Source organism: Solea solea, chromosome 14 (genome assembly GCF_958295425.1).
Source record: "Solea solea chromosome 14, fSolSol10.1, whole genome shotgun sequence".
NCBI classification, from domain to species: domain Eukaryota; kingdom Metazoa; phylum Chordata; class Actinopteri; order Pleuronectiformes; family Soleidae; genus Solea; species Solea solea.
In genome coordinates, this window is record NC_081147.1 from 4,870,278 (window position 1) to 4,888,390 (window position 18,113).

Here is an 18,113-nt window from a genome sequence, read left to right on the forward strand (position 1 = left end):
GCTTAAAAACAGGCTGTGCATTGATAGTTGATCCTGTGCATGTTTTTCCAGTGTAACGTATGATTAGGTATGACTTCGCTGAATTTATAGATCATTTAAACAATCTATAAATGTGTCAGTGTCACACTTAATTGTTACAATGGAGTAACTCAGTGAGCTCAGTCTGTTTATTCTGTGCGTAACGCGCGCGTAACTGGACAATTAAGCCTCCCCGTGCCCTGGATGACTAGTGCTCCACTTTTAGGTAATCGATGACACAGACTTTAACAAGCTATGTCGTGAGGCAGGCTTTGCAAGCCTCATCCGCACTACCTCGAACAAACATGACATTTTACAGAACTCCTTCAAAGTGTGGTAGGACACAAATTATGTCTCTGACAGAAAAATGGACTGCTGTCTTAGGCTTAGGCTAGGATCGAAACCATCCTCTGCTAAGGCAAGGCTATGTGTTGTCTGAGAGAAACGCTGACGCTGGTGAAGACAGAGAAGTGACAGGTGGCACCCATTTGCCGAAAGCCTAAGACAGCAGTCCATGCACACAATACTAGGTCAAACCTTGCTGTGCTCTACCTTTCCCTGTCTTCATAACTTTTGGGCAGAGTGAAACACTTCTTCAGGGTAAACGTTCTTCTTCCTGAAGCTGAAAAAGCTGAAAAGTAAAGTCTTCCACAGGTAGTGTGGCCGAGGGGTCCAAGGCGCTGGATTTAAGCTCCAGTCTCTGAGGAGGCGTGGGTTCAAATCCCACCACTGCCATCAGACAATAGTCATTTGAAAGGCTTTCTGTCCTACCACACTTTGCAGGAGTTCTGCAAAATGACATGTTTGTTCGAGGTAGTGCGGATGAGGCTTGCAAAGCCTGCCTCACGACATAGCTTGTTAAAGTCTGTGTCATCGATTACCTAAAAGTGGAACACTAGTATGGCCAGTATGGGGATTGAACCCATGACCTTGGCGTTATTAGCACCACGCTCTGACCATCTGAGCTAACCGGCCCCTTGTCGCAAGTGTTTGACAAGGTTTTTAGCTAGCTTCCTGATGGGTTTCACAGAAAAAACAGAGTCATTTATGCTGCTGCTGGTGGTGCTAGTTCATTATGCTGCCGCTGGCGGTGCGCGGGCAAACATTGTTACCTCACAGCAAAAAGGTAAATCATGATCTGTCTCTCAGTGTTTGTAAAAACAAGGAAATAATAAAGGGTGTAGATATCAATGATTGTCATTAACTAGTAAATGACCTTAATGCACACAAGTAATGTGTAACCCACCTGATGAGCAAACAGATGAGTCCATGTCCATCTCTGTCTGTGACAGGTCACTGTCCACAGCTTCCAATACCTGTTCTGAACGCCAGGAAAACAAAAAGAAATATATGAGAAAAGGACATTTACTCTGAAATAAAACTAAATGTGTTAAGAGGAAGTTTCTTTTACCATTGGGATCAATCTGGATTTCATCCAAGCTCATTCCCTTGTAGATAGATAGATACTTTATTCATCTCACAGAGAAATTCACAGTTCAGCAGCTTCAGAATATGTTACAAGATAGAAACATAAGAGGCATGCAAGTCTATGTACAGTCTAAATATAAACTGAAACATATGTATAAAAAGGAAAAAAGAAAAAATATATAAAAAATATAAAGGCGTTAAAAAGGATGAGATGTACATGTGTGCTTGCGTGTATGTGTCATGTATGATGCAGGTTGAAGAGTCTGATGGCATGGGGGAGGAATGATCTCCTCAGTCTTTCTGTGGAGCAGGACATTGACAGCAGTCTGTCACTGAAGCTGCTCCTCTGTCTGTGTATGGTGCTGTGTAGTGGATGGTGTGGATTGTCCATGATGGACAGGAGCCTGTTGAGTGTGCGTCGCTCAGCTATGGATGTCAGACTGTCCAGTTCTGTGCCTACAACAGAGCCTGCCTTCCTTATTAGTTTGTCCAGGCGTGAAGCGTCCTTCTTCTTTAGGCTGCCCCCCCAGCACACCACTGTGTACAGGAGGGCACTCGCTACCACAGACTGGTAGAAGGTCTGTAGCAGCTTTCTGCAGACGTCGAAGGATGCCAGCCGTCTAAGGAAGTACAGACGACTCTGTCCTTTCCTGCACAGAGCATCTGTGTTGGTGGTCCAGTCCAGCCTGTCATCCAGCTGTACTCCCAGGTATTTGTAGGTGTGCACCACCTCCACACAGTCCCCCTTGATGAGAACTGGTTCTGGGTGCACCCTGGATCTCCGGAAGTCCACAACCATCTCCCTGGTCTTGGTGGTGTTTAGGAGCAGATGATTGTTGTCACACCATTTGACAAAGTCCTGGATGAGCTCCCTGTACTCATCTTCCTTTCCGCTCCGGATACAGCCAACAATGGCTGTGTCGTCCGCAAATTTCTGCACATGGCAGAGCTCTGAGTTGTGCTGAAAGTCAGACGTGTACAGGGTAAACAAGACAGGAGAGAGCACAGTCCCCTGCGGCGCCCCCGTGTTGCTGACCACCGTGTCAGACCTGCATTCCCCCAGTCTCACATACTGGGGTCGGCCGGTCAGGTAGTCACTTGTCCAGGCAACTAGGTGTGAACCCACACCCATCCCAGACAGTTTTTCCCTCAGGAGCAGAGGCTGGATGGTGTTGAAGGCGCTGGAGAAATCCAAAAATGTAATTCTCACAGCACCGCTGCCTCTGAATAGAATAGAATAGCCTTTATTGTCGTTATTTTGTGGACAACGAAATTTGGGTGCCACTCCATTGGTGCAAAATACAAATATATAAATAACAATTTTAAAAGAGAAATAAAAATATTAACAATAAAATAAGAATAAGAAATGTTGTTTGCATTTTTCCAGAAACTATGACTATGTATACATTAACGTGAGATAACAAAATATAGCAGCAGATAACAAAATATAGCAGCAAGATAACAAATATAGCAGCAGAGAGAAGTGATTGTCCTGTTTTTGTGTAAACAAAGTGACTGAAGCATCAGATTATTGCACTAGCATCAGATTATTGCACTATAGAAAAAATTGCTTTTGTTTATTTATTTAGTTCTGTGATGGCTCTGGGAAAGAAGCTATCCCTGAGCCTGTTTGTCCTGGTTCTGTGGGATCTGTACCGCCTGCCCGAGGGTAACAGGTGGAACAGGTGGTTAGCTGGGTGGAAGGAGTCCTTGATGATGTTTCCAGCTCTGCTTTGGTAGCGAGAGCTGGCAATAGTCTCCCGGTTAGGCAGAGAGCACCCCGTGATCCTCTGGGCTGTGTTTATGATCCTCTGTAGCGCTCTCCTGTCTGCTGCAGAGCACCCTGTCCAGGTGAGAGAGAGATCGGTGTAGCAGGAAGATGATGGCATCTTCCACTCCCACCTTTTCCCGGTAAGCAAACTGTAGGGGGTCAAGGGCATGGCAGGTCTGTGGCCTGAGGTGATGAAGCACCAGTCGTTCCATGGTCTTCATCACGTGCGACGTCAGGGCCACAGGTCTGAAGTCGTTCATCTCTCCAGGATGGGGTTTCTTTGGGACTGGGATGATGCACGATGTCTTCCACTGCTGGGGAACCTTCCCCAGTCCCAGGCTCAGGTTGAAGATGTGCTGAAGGGGGTGACCCAGTTCCCGCGTGCAGGCCTTCAGTAGTCGAGGTGACACTCCATCTGGACCTGCAGCTTTGTTAGGGCGCAGCCTCCTCAGCTCTCCATAAACCTGAGCTGCTGTGATCGTGGGTGGTGTGGTGGGGGGTTGGGAGTTGTCCTCATCTGTGTTTGTGGAGGCTTGTGTGAGTTGGGGGGTGAGGTGAGGGAGAGGTGAGGTGAGGGGTGAGGGCATCAGCATTCAGATGTGTGAATGGGATGGGGTGATCAAACCTGTTAAATAACTGGTTTAACTGGTTTGCCCTTCCCACATCGCTCTCCATGGGGGGTTTTCTCTTGGAGCTGCAGCCAGTGATGGTCTTCATGCCCTCCCACACCTCCCTCATGTTGTTTTCCTGCATCTTTTGTTCAATCTTCCTCCTGTACTGCTCCTTCGCCTCTCTGAGCTGGACTCTGAGTTCCTTCTGTATCTGCTTGAGCTCCTGGGTGTCACCATCCTTGAAGGCCATCTTAACCATCCTGGTTAAGAAGACCCTTGATGTTGCTTGTAATCCAGGGCTTGTTGTTGGCAAAGCAGCGTACAGTTGTTACTGGAACAACAACGTCCATACAGAAGTTGATATACTCAGTTGTGCAGTCAACCACCGCCTCAATGTTCTCATTGTGGGATCCATGCAAAGCATCCCAGTCTGTGGTCTCAAAGCAGTCCTGTAGGGCCAGTTCAGCCTCAGGAGACCACTTCCTGAATGAGCGTGTGACTGTAGGCAGCCTCCTCACTCTTTGGATGTAGTGAGGTTTTAACAGGACCAGATTGTGATCAGCTTTCCCCAGTGCAGGCAGAGGGGTGGCTGTGTATGCATCCTTCACGTTTGCATACATCAGATCTAAAGTCCTATTCCCCCTGGTGTTACAGTCCACGTACTGGTGGAAAGCAGTCAGTGTTTTGTCCAGATTAACATGATTAAAGTCCCCAGAGATTAACACAAGAGCCTCTGGATGCTGTGTTTGTAGTTTAGCCACAGCGCTGTGGATGACGTCACACGCAGCCTCCGCGTCAGCCTGTGGAGGAATGTAAACAATGACAACAATGGCGTGGCTGAACTCTCTGGACAGATAATATGGTCTTAAACTTACCGCCAGGAGTTCAACGTCCCTGCAGCAGGTGGAGATTTTAATCCTCACATGTCCAGAATTGCACCAGCGTTTGTTTACATACAGCGCGAGTCCCCCTCCTTTGCGCTTTCCACAGGCTCTTGTGTCCTTGTCCGCTCTGACTGTGCTGAACTCCGGTAGCTCCACGTTAGCGTCTGGGATGTTGTCCGTTAGCCACGTTTCAGTTAGGCACAGTAAACTGCACTCCCTGTAGAGCTTGAGATTCTTTGTCAGCGCAGCCAGTTCGTCGATCTTATTTGGTAGTGAGTTCACATTCCCCATGATCATAGAAGGTACCGGAGGCTTGAATCTCCACTTCTTAGCTAGCCGCCTAGCTTTTAGCCTAGCGCCGGCTCTGCAGCCTCAGTACGGCTTCCTCACGTCCACAGGTAAACACGGAGCCACACCGATGCGGGACTTTGCTCTCAGAGCGTGCAAAAAGTTGCTCGAATACACGAGTCTCGGCGTAGAATAATCTGTATCCATGGGATATACTAATAATAGTTTCAGTAGAAACCAAGAAAATTACCTTCAAGGTAGAATAAGGAAAATTAAAAGTGAAACACCCGGAGCTGCTAGAAAGGCGGCCACTCGCGTTGGCGCCGGAAGTTTTGTAATCTGACAGCCGAACCCTGTTCTAGGGCAATCAGCACTTTACTGACTTTAGCTAACTCCATTGTTCCTTCAGGTAGTCTATAATACTGTCTGTGGACCCGGATGTTGTGGCCAAGAAAATTTGCCAGTGTGTCCATCTCATTGTCCTTCAGGTTGAGAACTGTGGACAGTGTAGATACCTGCTTTCTTAACTTGGTTGAGGACAGAGTTTCAGGGTGCTCGGCCCCACATTCCTTTGCCATCTGTCTGATGGCGTCTGATCCCCTTAAGTGACTCTCTGCTTCAGGGATTGTCATCAGGCACACCACAGAGCCGCCGATGTGCAACCATGGCCTCCATTGATGACAACATGTCTGGTGTTAGAAGGATAGGAACCTTCCTGTTTCTTTTCCCTCTTATTTCAATGCGTTGGAAATGTTGGCAAAGCTTTTGCTCCAGCTCTGAAAGTCCTAGTGCCACATCTGAATGGACTGCAGAAGTTTCTCTCAGGGTGAATGCACTAAGTGGCATCTTGGACACTTCACCTTCTCTTCTGCGATTAAACAGGATCACCTCAGCAAGCGTCACAGTAGCCAGCTTGGTCCAGGTCTTCTTGTTTGGGTTTTTCTTCAGATTCCTTTGGTTTTCTTCTCTGCACTTTTCAATGTGCATGTGCATGATCTTCACATCCTCAGTGAAAGGAAGGACCTGTGGAGTGTTCCATCTCCCCTCTTTCAGAGTTTGTAGGGCACAACATGACACAGACACATCCCACTTTTTCTCAAAAAGAGCCCTGCTCCTGTTCAGGTTATTTAGAAATTCCTCATAGTCAGACCGCGATCTGCGCCTCACACTCAAGAATATCTGCAATCTTCTTCAGACTATGACCCAGCTTCAGAGCCAATGATGGAGTTTTGTAGGTGTTTTTATCCTCATCAAAGCCAGCCACAGCTTTTACTGCTTCAACTACATTGTTAAAGTTTGAAGGCACACCTTAATTCGTTTCAGTGTACCATCTTTCCGTGACTGCTGCACGAGCCGTCCGATTTCACGCATTTTTTGTCTGATGTAGTCATGTTTGGTTTTGTCATGTCCATGCTTGGCATCTTATGTTCTCCAAGTTTCAAAATGCTTCTCTCTTTTCTGATGATGGCTGCGACTTCATCTTGGTGCATGGCACTTACTAGCTCCCAAATCTTTCGGCTAACACCATCTGGGACAGGCTGTGCATAGGCACAGAGTGCCTGGACCCGACTTCTGCCTGGCTTTGATGTGCTACATTTTTGTGAAAGCCTGCACCTGGACATGTGCCTCCATATGGTTTTTCTTTTGAGGAAAGCCTGACAGTTTAGGCCAGGGGTGTCAAACTCAAATACAGAGTGGGCCAAAATTTAAAACTGAACAAAGCCGCGGGCCAAGGTTGAACAAATTAACCTTTTAATAGGGACCCAAACAAGTTTTGCATTGAATATTGAACAAGCAAGGCTTATATAACTTTATAGTGACATGCAAAATCGAGTTTAAATAATAATAATAATTAAAAAATATCAATGGCATATCAAATAAAATTAAAATAAAAATTGAATGCACCCTAAATACAGGATAAGCGGTAGATAATGGATGGATAAAAATTGAATGCCTCTTTTCTATTTGCAGCCTTCTGAGGTAAATATCAAAATAAACTTTTTCCACAGGCTAATAATACATTTGAAAATAAAATAACAATAATGAATGAATCAAACATTCAAGCCTTGAAGTAGCAAGAGAAAGTGCATGAATAAAACGTTAATTATTGCTCAGTTTGCTACACTGATTTGTTTTAACACTGAATATGGAACAAGCAACGCTTATCTAACTTAATAGTGCAAAATTAACTTTCAAAAACAAACGAAAAAACATCAATGGCATATTGAATAAAATTTAGATAAAAAATTGAATGCCTCTTTTCTATTTGCAGCCTTCTGAGGTAAATATCAACATTAACTTTTTCCACATGCTAATAAATTTTGAAAATAAAATAACAATGAATAAATCAACCATTCAGGCCTTTTTACTGCTCAGTTTGCAGTTGGCGGTGCCGCTGTATAATACCGGCAGGCCAGCTCTAATGTTAATTTGATATTGCCTCAAGGGCCAAATGAAATTACACGGCGGGCCAAATTTGGCCCGTGGGCCAGAGTTTGACACCCATGGTTTAGGCAGTGCATGTAGTCGCTTGCTTTCACTGATTTTGTAGTTTGCTGACTTGGTATCAGTGTGCCAATACCAGTTTTTAGGACCTCATTGTTATGGGCACTGTTTCCTTTATTTCTAATGAGATCCAAATGTAATTTTCGTTCCTTTGACTTCACAGGAAAACTTAGTGCTTTAGCCACAGCAGATTCACGGCTGTGTTTGTGGGTTAAGTGCCGTGACATTTTGTGGCAGTGGACGGGACAATAAAAACAATAATGTGTCTTACTGTAAACTCTGGCACCATCTTTCTTTTTTTGCAGCTTCAGTATTTGCCAGGTTTGTGTCATCACAATTTTCACTTCCTGTTGTCTTCTTTGTGGGCCGTGTCCTCTGTGACTTCTTGGGTTTCACCACTGGAATCTTGATCGGACTGTCAGGTTCTTCTGAAGAGCCTTCATAGAGAGAGCCTTTTGATGGAATATATTCGTCATCACTGCTTTCAATGCAGCTTTGAGAGGCGTCTGATCCATGTGATACCATGGCGATCCATTCAAGGTATTCTTTGGTAAGCTGAGCTTTCAAGGATGAATGTATCTGCTGATTCTGAGCTTGATTCCTAGAACAAAAAAAAATCCAGTATCTCTCAAAAGACTGTCAAATCATGCCCCACTTCTATAATAACCTAAGAACTCTAAAGGCGCTTAACAACACTGTGGTGAATGTACAGTTGCTAAATAACTTTGCTAAAATCATAATTCACTTTGACATAAACCTGCACATTATGAAAATGCTAAAGAGCTGCATACAATCAGATATCAACACTAGGAGAAACATGTTTTTATTTCCAAATGCACTCAACTTTTCTGTTGTTACCAAAAAAAAAAAAAACATGAGGGGTTAGGTACACTGTGGTTTGCCACATGTCAGATTAGGTTTGTAGATAGTCCAGTTTCCACACAGCTGTTGAATTATTTGGTTACAAACACTTCCATATAACACTGCTATCTCACTGTAGCTGCATACTTATTATCAAGTGACCTGGGAAAATACATTGTAACTGACTAGTTATAGCAAGATGGAGTAAACCATTAGGGGGGCTGTCATATGGAACAAGTTAAATGCAGTGTTTGACACTTACTAAAATCTTGGAAGGTGTATGCATCTGTGCTGGAGGCGCTGACTGTGATGAGGCCTCTTGGTTTGGATTTCCTGCAGACTAAACAACAAAGACAGGACACATTTACCACAACTGCAGAACTCCTTCACTAATATTTGTATAATTAAAAGTTAAAATATGCAAGGGAGTTTTGAAAATATAATAATACTGGAAATTCAATTAATAATTAGTTCATACAAATTATGTATTGCAGCCAAATCTTTGCAGATGTAAATTGCAGCTCAGATTAGGGCATTCAGAATTAGAGGTGTCAAATTATTGCGTTTATTGCGATTAATTAATTACAGCCCTATTTAGCACATTATGTTTTTTAATCGCGTTAATCTCATTTTTATTCTCTAATTTTACTGCGCCCGCTGATTGCCACTGATGCGCCCGCTCTTGCTCTTTCACCGTCACTTTTCAAGTTTTTGATCTATAAATAAATATATGTTGACTTTAACAATAAGTAAAGTGAATGGAATATTAGACAAACCAAGAGGGGAAAATAATTTTAGTGTGGCACCAAATATACTGCAGTCAGTATGACTGTGCATGGCTGAAATAGGTAAGATTCATAATAATTATCATCATATTCTGATTGCCTTTTGTGTAATTAATATGAAAACATGTTTAAATGAAAACACAGAGGCTACAACTTTGGGAAAAGTCTCTCAAGCTGCGCTCAATGCGTAATTCCCTCCAGTTGATGGAATATAAATGGATGCATCTGTGTTCAAGTTTGTTAAATGACGTTTTAAAGCCTCTTTGTATATGTTATATATCAATCTTTTGCTCTGCCACAATAATGTAAAAATGCATTTAAATGAAAATACCTCAAGTTGAGGGCTTTAGGAGAGATTAAAAAAGAGATTAATTAGACTAATTAATTACAGATCATAATTAATTAAGTGCTCAATTTTTTAATCCATTGACAGCACTATTCAAAATCCCTGCAATTTTCACCAGATACTCCATATTTCATCAAAAATGGAGAAGAATATTGCAATCTGAATATTGTATTACAACTGGTATTACCTGTGTTTGGGATTGCATGATATCCATGTGCTTTGATAAGCATTTATCATGATGCTCCCTCAGGCGATCCATGCGTGTCTTTAACCTCATGAGTTGTCTACTTGTTCTGCCCAAGCAAGGGAAATGGTGGTCAATAGTAGTCAATGTTTAAACTCAAAACAACAAGGAGAATAAATGTCCCTGATAAATTTGTTACAGAGAATATGGACTGTCTTAAATCACAATCATGATGCTTTTACATGGCTGAACAATGATAATTAAGATGTTGTCACTCATTTCAACTAGCTGCTTTTTTTAGGTGTGTAAAATTTTAAGGGTTCCATTTAACTTAAGAACATAAAATTAGTTCAATATGCTGCACATTAAAGAGGATGAAGCTCCGTCTCTCACACCTGAACATTAAGCAGCACTTTCTCCCTTCTACAACAGGTCAGCAAAGTGAACAAGGTATATGCGTGAAAGCGAATTTAAATAACTTTTTCAAGACCTTATCAACATATTTTAAGACCTTATCGCCACTTCATGCTGTAATCAGCAACACATATTTAACTTGAACAGTTTAAATCTATAGAGCACAACCATACAAATGAATTTATAAGCTGCAAAGAATTAATTTCGTGTGATTTCTGATCTTATTTCGCACCAGGAGGAGCGCGTTCACTGTCTCAAGATGCGTAACATCACGTGTGCGCGTGGCCCTGAGCTGATCATGCAGGGCAAGCATGGCGGTGCATCATTGTTTTTAACAAAAATAAACACATTCATGCATACTTTTAGCAGTCAAACTCTATGGACAAAATGTAATACCTCAAGAAATCGTAATTACGACTTTTTAAGGGCCTTTACTCATTGGCTTTTAATGCCCCTTAACTGTGGCCGAATTGGCGTGTATAGCAGTCAATGGGAGCCAATTAATTTTCCCAAAATGGATTTATCAACTTTTGCTGGAGTCAGGAAAGGTGTGCTTTTTAATGTGAAGAGAACTAAATTGTATGTGAGCGGAGCTAATCATACAGGTGATGATTAGCTCGGGGTTCACACACCATGACGTGTGGGCTTTTTGCGCTCATGTGGACAGAACGATTGTGACAAGGTCTGTGGCACAACAGGCACTCTAGGGTTTTGAACTATCACCAGAAAATATCATGTTAGTTTATTAGGGTTCGAGCAACAAGGTTGCAAGAACCCTCTTGAAACTGGTTCTTATTATTCCCCCAAATGAATTGCCTTTTTGAGGCCTTTCCCATACCCCAAAACTCACCAATTTTTGTGACCGCATCAATCCTGGTGTAAATTTACGTCTGAAAAAGGTTCGGGGAATGTGCGTCAAAAATTGAATGTGGGAGGGGCCAAAACGTGCGAAGCGACCTGTCAAAATTCACCATGACCAACACAATTATCGCACATGCCCGAAATTCGGTACACATGTGTAGTGGGTCAGGATGAAGAAAAAATTACATTATGACCATGATCCAAACCCAACAGGAAATCCGCCATCTTGGGTTGATTGGCCATTTTTTGGCGATTTTGGCGATTTCGCAGCAATGGTATTTGAACTAACTCCTCCTAGAGTTTTCGTGCGATCACCTTCAAACTTGGTGAGGTTCCTGTGGACCAGTTGAGGAGCTCACGGTATCAAAAGTTTTTTCAAATGTCACATGGCGCACGAGATAGGGGGCGGCAAAGTTCGTGATGATTCTGATGTTTCGCATCAGAAAAACAAAACTCTTATAACTTTGTGATGGAAGGTCCGATCCGAACCAAACTTGCTATGATTGATGATGGGCCATGGCTGAAGACGTCTATGAAAAAACGGTGAAGTTTGAAAACAGCGCCTCCTTGTGGTGAAAGAAAATACACAAAAAAAGAGTTTTTTTACGATTTCGGGAATAACTTTTACACAGGTAATCGTACCGCACTCAAAATTGGTGACAACAGTCAAAACACATGGTAGATGATGCGTGATCAATATGACGACAAATCGTTTAACGGTGTTGCCATGGCAATGACGCAAAGTCGGATTTTTGGGACAAAAAATCAAACTGCTACAACTTCGTGAATCCTGGTCCGATCTGAACCAAACTTGCTAGGATTGATGATAGTCCGGCCCTAAAGACGTCTATATGAAAATATTAAATTTCGAAAACAGCGCCCCCTGGTGACAGTAGACAATATGACAGCTTGTATTTCAATTATCTCCTCCTAGAGCTTTTGTGCGATCACCTTCAAACTTGGTGAGATAAATGTGGACGAGTTGAGCATCAAAAGTTATCAAAAGCTTTTTAAAATATTGTATGGCGTACGAGATAGGGGGCGCCAAAATTGGAGATAATAATAATTTTTCATAACAGACAATGAAACTCTTATAACTTCGCGATGGAAGGTCTGATCCCAACCAAACTTGCTATTGTTGATGATGGTTAGTTGCTGAAGACGACTATGTTGCTGAAACGGTACATTTTGAAAACAGCGCCTCCTGGTGGTGGTAGAAAATTCTAAAAAAACAAACTGTTACAACTTTGCCAATCCTGGTCCGATCTGAACCAAACTTGCAAGGATTGCTGACAGTCCGGCCCTGAACACGTCTATATGAAAATATTCATTTTCAAATACAGCGCCCCCTGGTGACAGCAGACAGAATTACATTTATAGTTTTTGATGCTGCTCCAACAGGGATTGTTGTATCCACTTGAAACTTAGTATGTGGGACCCCAGACCCTTCCTCAACATGTCCGTAAAAGGTCACCTCCCTACAGGAAGTGGAAGGCCCAAAACAGGAAGTAAAGTCTTACATTGTCCGATTGACACGAAACTGGATATGTGAGTTACGGGACCTTCCCTGAACATGTTTCCGGAGACGAACAGGAAGTCGGCCATTTTAAACAGGAAGTGCCCTCTAACTTTGCCGTACATTGTCCGATTTGCACAAAACCTTATATGTGACACCAGGGACCTGTCCTGAGCATGTCCGTAAAAGGTCACCTCCCTACAGGAAGTGGAACGCCCGTAACAGGAAGTAAAGTCTTACGTTGTCCGATTGACACAAAACTAGATATGTGAGTAACGGGACCTTCCCTGAACATGTTTCCAGAGACGAACAGGAAGTTGGCCATTTTAAACAGGAAGTGCCCTCTAACTTTGCCGTACGTTGTCCGATTTGCACGAAACCTTATATGTGACACAAGGGACCTGTCCTGAGCATGTCTGCAAAAGATGACCTCCCAACAGGAAGTGGAATGCCAGAAACAGGAAGTAAACTCTAAGATTGTCCTATCTAAACAAAACTTGATATGTAAGACAAGGGAACTTCCCTGAACAAGTTTACGGACACGCATTTGACCGAACAGGAAGTCGGCCATTTTAAACAGGAAGTGCCATACGTTGCCCGATCCCCCCCGAAATTTGGATTGACATGCGCGGGGACGCCGCTGAAAATAACTTTTACTGAAAATAACTTTTACTGAAAATAACTAGTACTGAAAATAACTAGTACCGCGCGCGGTGAATAAACGGGTGAGAGCGCGAGGCGTGCGCGTGGGTCGGCTCGAACCCGTTCAGAACCGCGCGCGGTACTAGTTATTATTATTATTATGGATTCATATAGACTTTGATTCACACCGGTGTAGACACCGAATATTAACAAAAATAAACTAGCAGCAGTAGTTTATAATAATGCAATAATAACGCAGGTATGGACATATTCTGTTGTTCAGTCAGCTGATCTCTAGATCAAATACAGCCATGTGAGGTGACTCATGTGAGGTGACTCACCCTATGATTTGTAAACCAGCACCTCCAGCACATCAAACACAGCTTTAAATGGCTGTGCCTGCAGTGGAAAAACATTGCACACAGCCAACTCAGGTCTCCACTATACCCATCATAGTTTTAAAAACCTTTCAGCAGTTAGGGAGTTAAACTAACATTTGGATGGATTTAACTTCTGATGAAGAGATCACAGCAGAGAAGCTGCAGTTTGGGTAATGCAAGTCAGTTAAAAGGTAGCACACGAGCCCAAAGTCCTGTAGAATTTTTTTTGTCCTAGATCCTTTGGCCAGAGTAGAGGTTCTGGAATCTATTCCTAAAGGTCGCAGGAGTCTGAATCTTTTATATGTCGTTTGGGGTCCCGAGACAGGGGATAGACGTCAGTCCTGTGCCACCTTTGAGTGCTCGCCATTGCCACAAAAATGGACCGAACTGCATGAAACTTGGCCTGTGGACCTTACCTAAGACCCTTATCAGTCTTCCAGAGTCCCAAGTCTGTAGACCCTCAGCAAAGCTAACTAGCTCTACGGGGAAGCTCTGTGGCGCACAACATAGTCAAAAATCAGATTCCTGGCTTGATGTGTTTATGAATTATTACAAAAAACTACACCCGAACGGCTGACCTTTGACCTTTACGAAGGGCGCATGAGTCCGAAACTCGGCACCCTGGATCAGCCTTAGTTCCTAATACACATACTGAAAAATCAGACCCCTAGCTCAATGCCTTCATGAATAATTACAAAAAACTGTAGGCCGAATAACACAGATCGCCCCCAAACCGCTGACCTTTGACCTTTCTGAAGGTCGCACAGGTCTGAAACTCTGCACCCTGGACAAGTGTTTGTCCTTGATACACATACTGACATTTCAGACCCCTGGCTCGATGCGTTTATTAATTATTACAAAAAGAATGAGACTGCTTTCAAAGTAAGTTATAGTGTTTAAAACTAGTATTAAATTGGCTCCCTTATAGATTTTGGGCAAAATAATTTGATAATATTGAAGTCTGATCACTTAAATGTACATTCATCTTCATGAAATATGAAGTTTTTTGACATACACACCTACACACGTCAGGAATCGGACCCCACTGGTGCAAACTTACACACTGCAATACCATTTGTGACCACTGGGGACCCAATCCCACACACACTCTGTCATGAAAACTGACTTCATGGGGTCCATTTTTTTTTTTTCAAAAAAACTGGGCAGGGCCTATCAGGAGGCTGTTTTCTATTGATTGCAATGCTCATGGGCCCCACGGGAAAAACTGGGCCCCACCGTGTGAGTGAAGTCAGGATGTGGTCTCCATCAGGATAGAAAAACGCACACACTCACTCACACACAGGTCTGTTTGTCTTCATTGTCCTCTCTGATGTTATCCACATATGTTATATCAAATGTTTAAGTTTATTTTAACCATTTTAATAATTGATCTATTTGTATGTGGCCAGATATAAAACATATATATTATTGTGGGTTGTTTATTTCATGTTTAAATTACAATGACACAAATCAAGCCGAAAAACTCCCTCATGTTCCGTTGTCAATGTCATTTTATTGTGAAATTTCCTCTTATTTTGAAGTCTTTTTCACCCCTTGTCTGTGTGCACTTTACTTTTCCCCTCTGTGATTACCCAACCCGTTTCACCTGTGTCTTGTTGTCGTCTCCCTGATTCCTCAGTGTATATAACCACTCCCCCTTCCTTTGTCTGGTTGTGAGTTTGTCTTCGTCCGTCACCTAGTTAACTTGTGTTTTGAGCTCTCCTCTTCGTCTCATCCTGTAATTTTACCAGTTCAAAATGCATGACATTTCTGCTTATTGTGCGCATAATCTGTCATTTAAAACCTAAAAACGTCATGGTCCATTTTTCGAGATGTGACACTCTTATGATGAAGTAGGCATCAATTCATGAAAAAACTGTTGTGTGGGCTGAGTTTGGGTTGCCCACAGTTGCCCATTGTGGGCCTGCAGCAAGCCCACAGTAACCCCACTTTGGGCTGAGTATGGGCGTAGTGTGGGGCATGTTGTTATTGAAGTTATTCTTTTACAAGTGGGATTAAGTTTATTAATTACACATTAAGGAACATTATGAAACACTATGTAACATCATTGACCATTATTAACTTGAAAACAGGAAACAACTCAAAAACATCAATTAAAAACTAGCAAAAGAGAGAAAAAAAGAGCCATTATGTCCTTCTCGTGCTCCTTCCCCCGTCCCGATCTCGGGGGTTACGGAGCCACGTTTTTATTTACCGCTTCTGCCTCCGATGCTGTGCCCCTGGTGCTTTTTATTACAGCATCTGAGTGACAAAGAAAATAAATGTACCGAAACGGTACTAGTTATTTTCACCTCCGCCCCTGTGCATGTCGGGCTGTGGAGCCACCGAGACGTGTGCAACAACCTCATTAGAGTGGGTGGCGGTCTCCTGTTTGAAGTTTGGAGCAGATTGGGCAATGTACTGCAAAGTTACAGTTCACTTCCTGTTGGGAGGTCATCTTTTGTAGACATGTTTAGGGCGGGTCTGTGGTGTCACATCTTGAGTTTTAGGTGGATACAACAATCCATGGTAGATGAATGTAAATGACATATTGTCTGCCTCCACCATGTGTTGCAGCTTTTGTAACATTGCGTTTCATTTTATAGATTAGACTATGTGAAGACAGCATTATGTGAAAATGGTGAAAATTCATTTCACATTTCCTGTGTGGTGTTTTATCACCTTAGGTGGTTCAGATAGTTGTAATAGATGAACACATATCAGAAATAGTTGTTATAAAAGTTTCAATACTGTCTAAGTTATTGCAATAAAAAAATAACACATTTTTCTTTGTTTTTTTTTATTTTTAAACACTCAAAATGACTTTTCAGTGTATTATAAAAGGGAGAAAAGAAACAAAGAATTACCATCAGAAATATGTCAGGTCCATGTTTTTATGTTTGGATTGATTTGCACACTGTAATACTTAATTTTTTTTTATTCCTGGGACACTGCAAAAAAAGAGAGTTTGATTTATCATGAGTCCATGTGTTTTATGTTTTGTTGCATTCTATTGCTTATTTCTGTCAGGTCTGAGTTTTGTACCTGTCTCACCTTCTTCCTTGTCTTCTTCTGAAGACATTGTGACTGTCAATATGAAAGACCCATTTATGTTGATAAGCATCTGTAATGACACATTTATGATTTCTTTTGTTTGCGTTTGACACAAAATTACTGCTGTCGATATCTTCTTCAGCATCTGCTCCTGGAAAACATGTTTTCTTTCATCAATAGGTTTTGAGAGTTGTCAAATACATTTATTATTGCATATTTTATGTTTTGGTACTAACCAGCCATTAAGTCGTCCTCTTTTTCCATCCACTTTTGTGCCTCTTTCAGCTGCTTCTCCAGAAATTCATTTTTGTTCAGCTCTCACATGAGTTTATTGTATTTGCCACAATCGTGGCCACGTCCAGGACCCTCGCTGCCAAGACATGTCTTGGGACAGTAGGGTCGGTGGATGAGTATTGTTGAGACAGAAGAAATGATGCACATATTTTACATGTAACTGGAAAAGCATCTCGATAGTCATATTTTTTATACCTTTGTTATTTTTATTACTGACATTGTTGGTGGGGTTATTGTCATGGTTTTTGATATTTTGCATTTTTTGTTGGTATGGTATTTTTACGTGATGTTTATGGTAATTTTAATGTGAGTATGGAAATGTTTATAGTTACTTTAATTATTTAATGCATTCATTCAAATTTAATTAGATTTTTTTTTTTACTTTTGTGTATGATTTACATGGCTGTTGCTGATGCAATACTGTCTTCCCTGAAAATATCAAAAGTATTGCAGTACTTCATGTGAATGAACCAAGGGAGTACATTGTTCTGATAAAAGTCATGTCATCATTTAGTTGGAACCAACACTGTAGATTACAGGGAACTGGGCACAAAACTCATGGTAAATTTACAGGTTTTGTTTATTAAGGAAATTCATTTGATTGAAAAATATTGATACAATTTTATTTATCTTTTGTAAGGCAATAATTTTTTATTGTTTACATTGTTAGTTATCAAATGCCCAAAACAACTCCAGGGTAAATATAAACTCTTGTAGCTAAAGACTTCAAGCTAAAGCTTCAGCTGCAGGCCTTCATGCTCCTGCTGCATTTGTGGGATTTTTGAAGGTGAAGCCATCTTAAAAACACATGCACAAAGAAGTTATGAACACATATCAATTTTAAACAACTGTTATATTTGTAGATAATAACTTAATGTTGTATTTTTATGTTATCTTGCTTAACTACTTTGTACTTGTACGTCCGTTCACTTGTAGCTCAATCCACAGATTGGACACTTCCATATCCCTCTGCAGATAGGTGAGTCCCACATGCAGACGTTATGTCTGAGCTTTGGCATGACAGAAGTGTGACTGGGTCACAGAAGTGAGGGGAAAATATAAAATAGACTATTGTTCCACCACAAAACGTATGATGATCGTCCTTGCAATAACACATTTCATACTGTACCTATGACTGCTCTGCAGAGCATCATTTCTCCAAAGGCCAGCTTTTGGCCAGTGTCCTGCCAGCACTTCTTCCTTCAGCATCTGCTCATGGAAGACATGTTTTCTTTCATCAATAGGTTTTGAGAGTTGTCAAATACATTTAT

At 41.9% G+C, this 18,113-nt stretch overlaps 2 non-coding genes across 2 annotated transcripts; one reads left to right on the forward strand and one right to left on the reverse strand.

Annotated features, from left to right (window-relative positions):
- The first annotated feature begins 671 nt into the window (after positions 1–671).
- Positions 672–753, forward strand: trnal-uaa (transfer RNA leucine (anticodon UAA)). The gene has a single exon. It is a non-coding gene; the product is annotated as a tRNA-Leu (tRNA).
- Positions 754–919: 166 nt separating this feature from the next.
- trnai-aau (transfer RNA isoleucine (anticodon AAU)) lies at positions 920–993 on the reverse strand. Its single transcript has one exon. It is a non-coding gene; the product is annotated as a tRNA-Ile (tRNA).
- Positions 994–18,113: the final 17,120 nt, after the last annotated feature.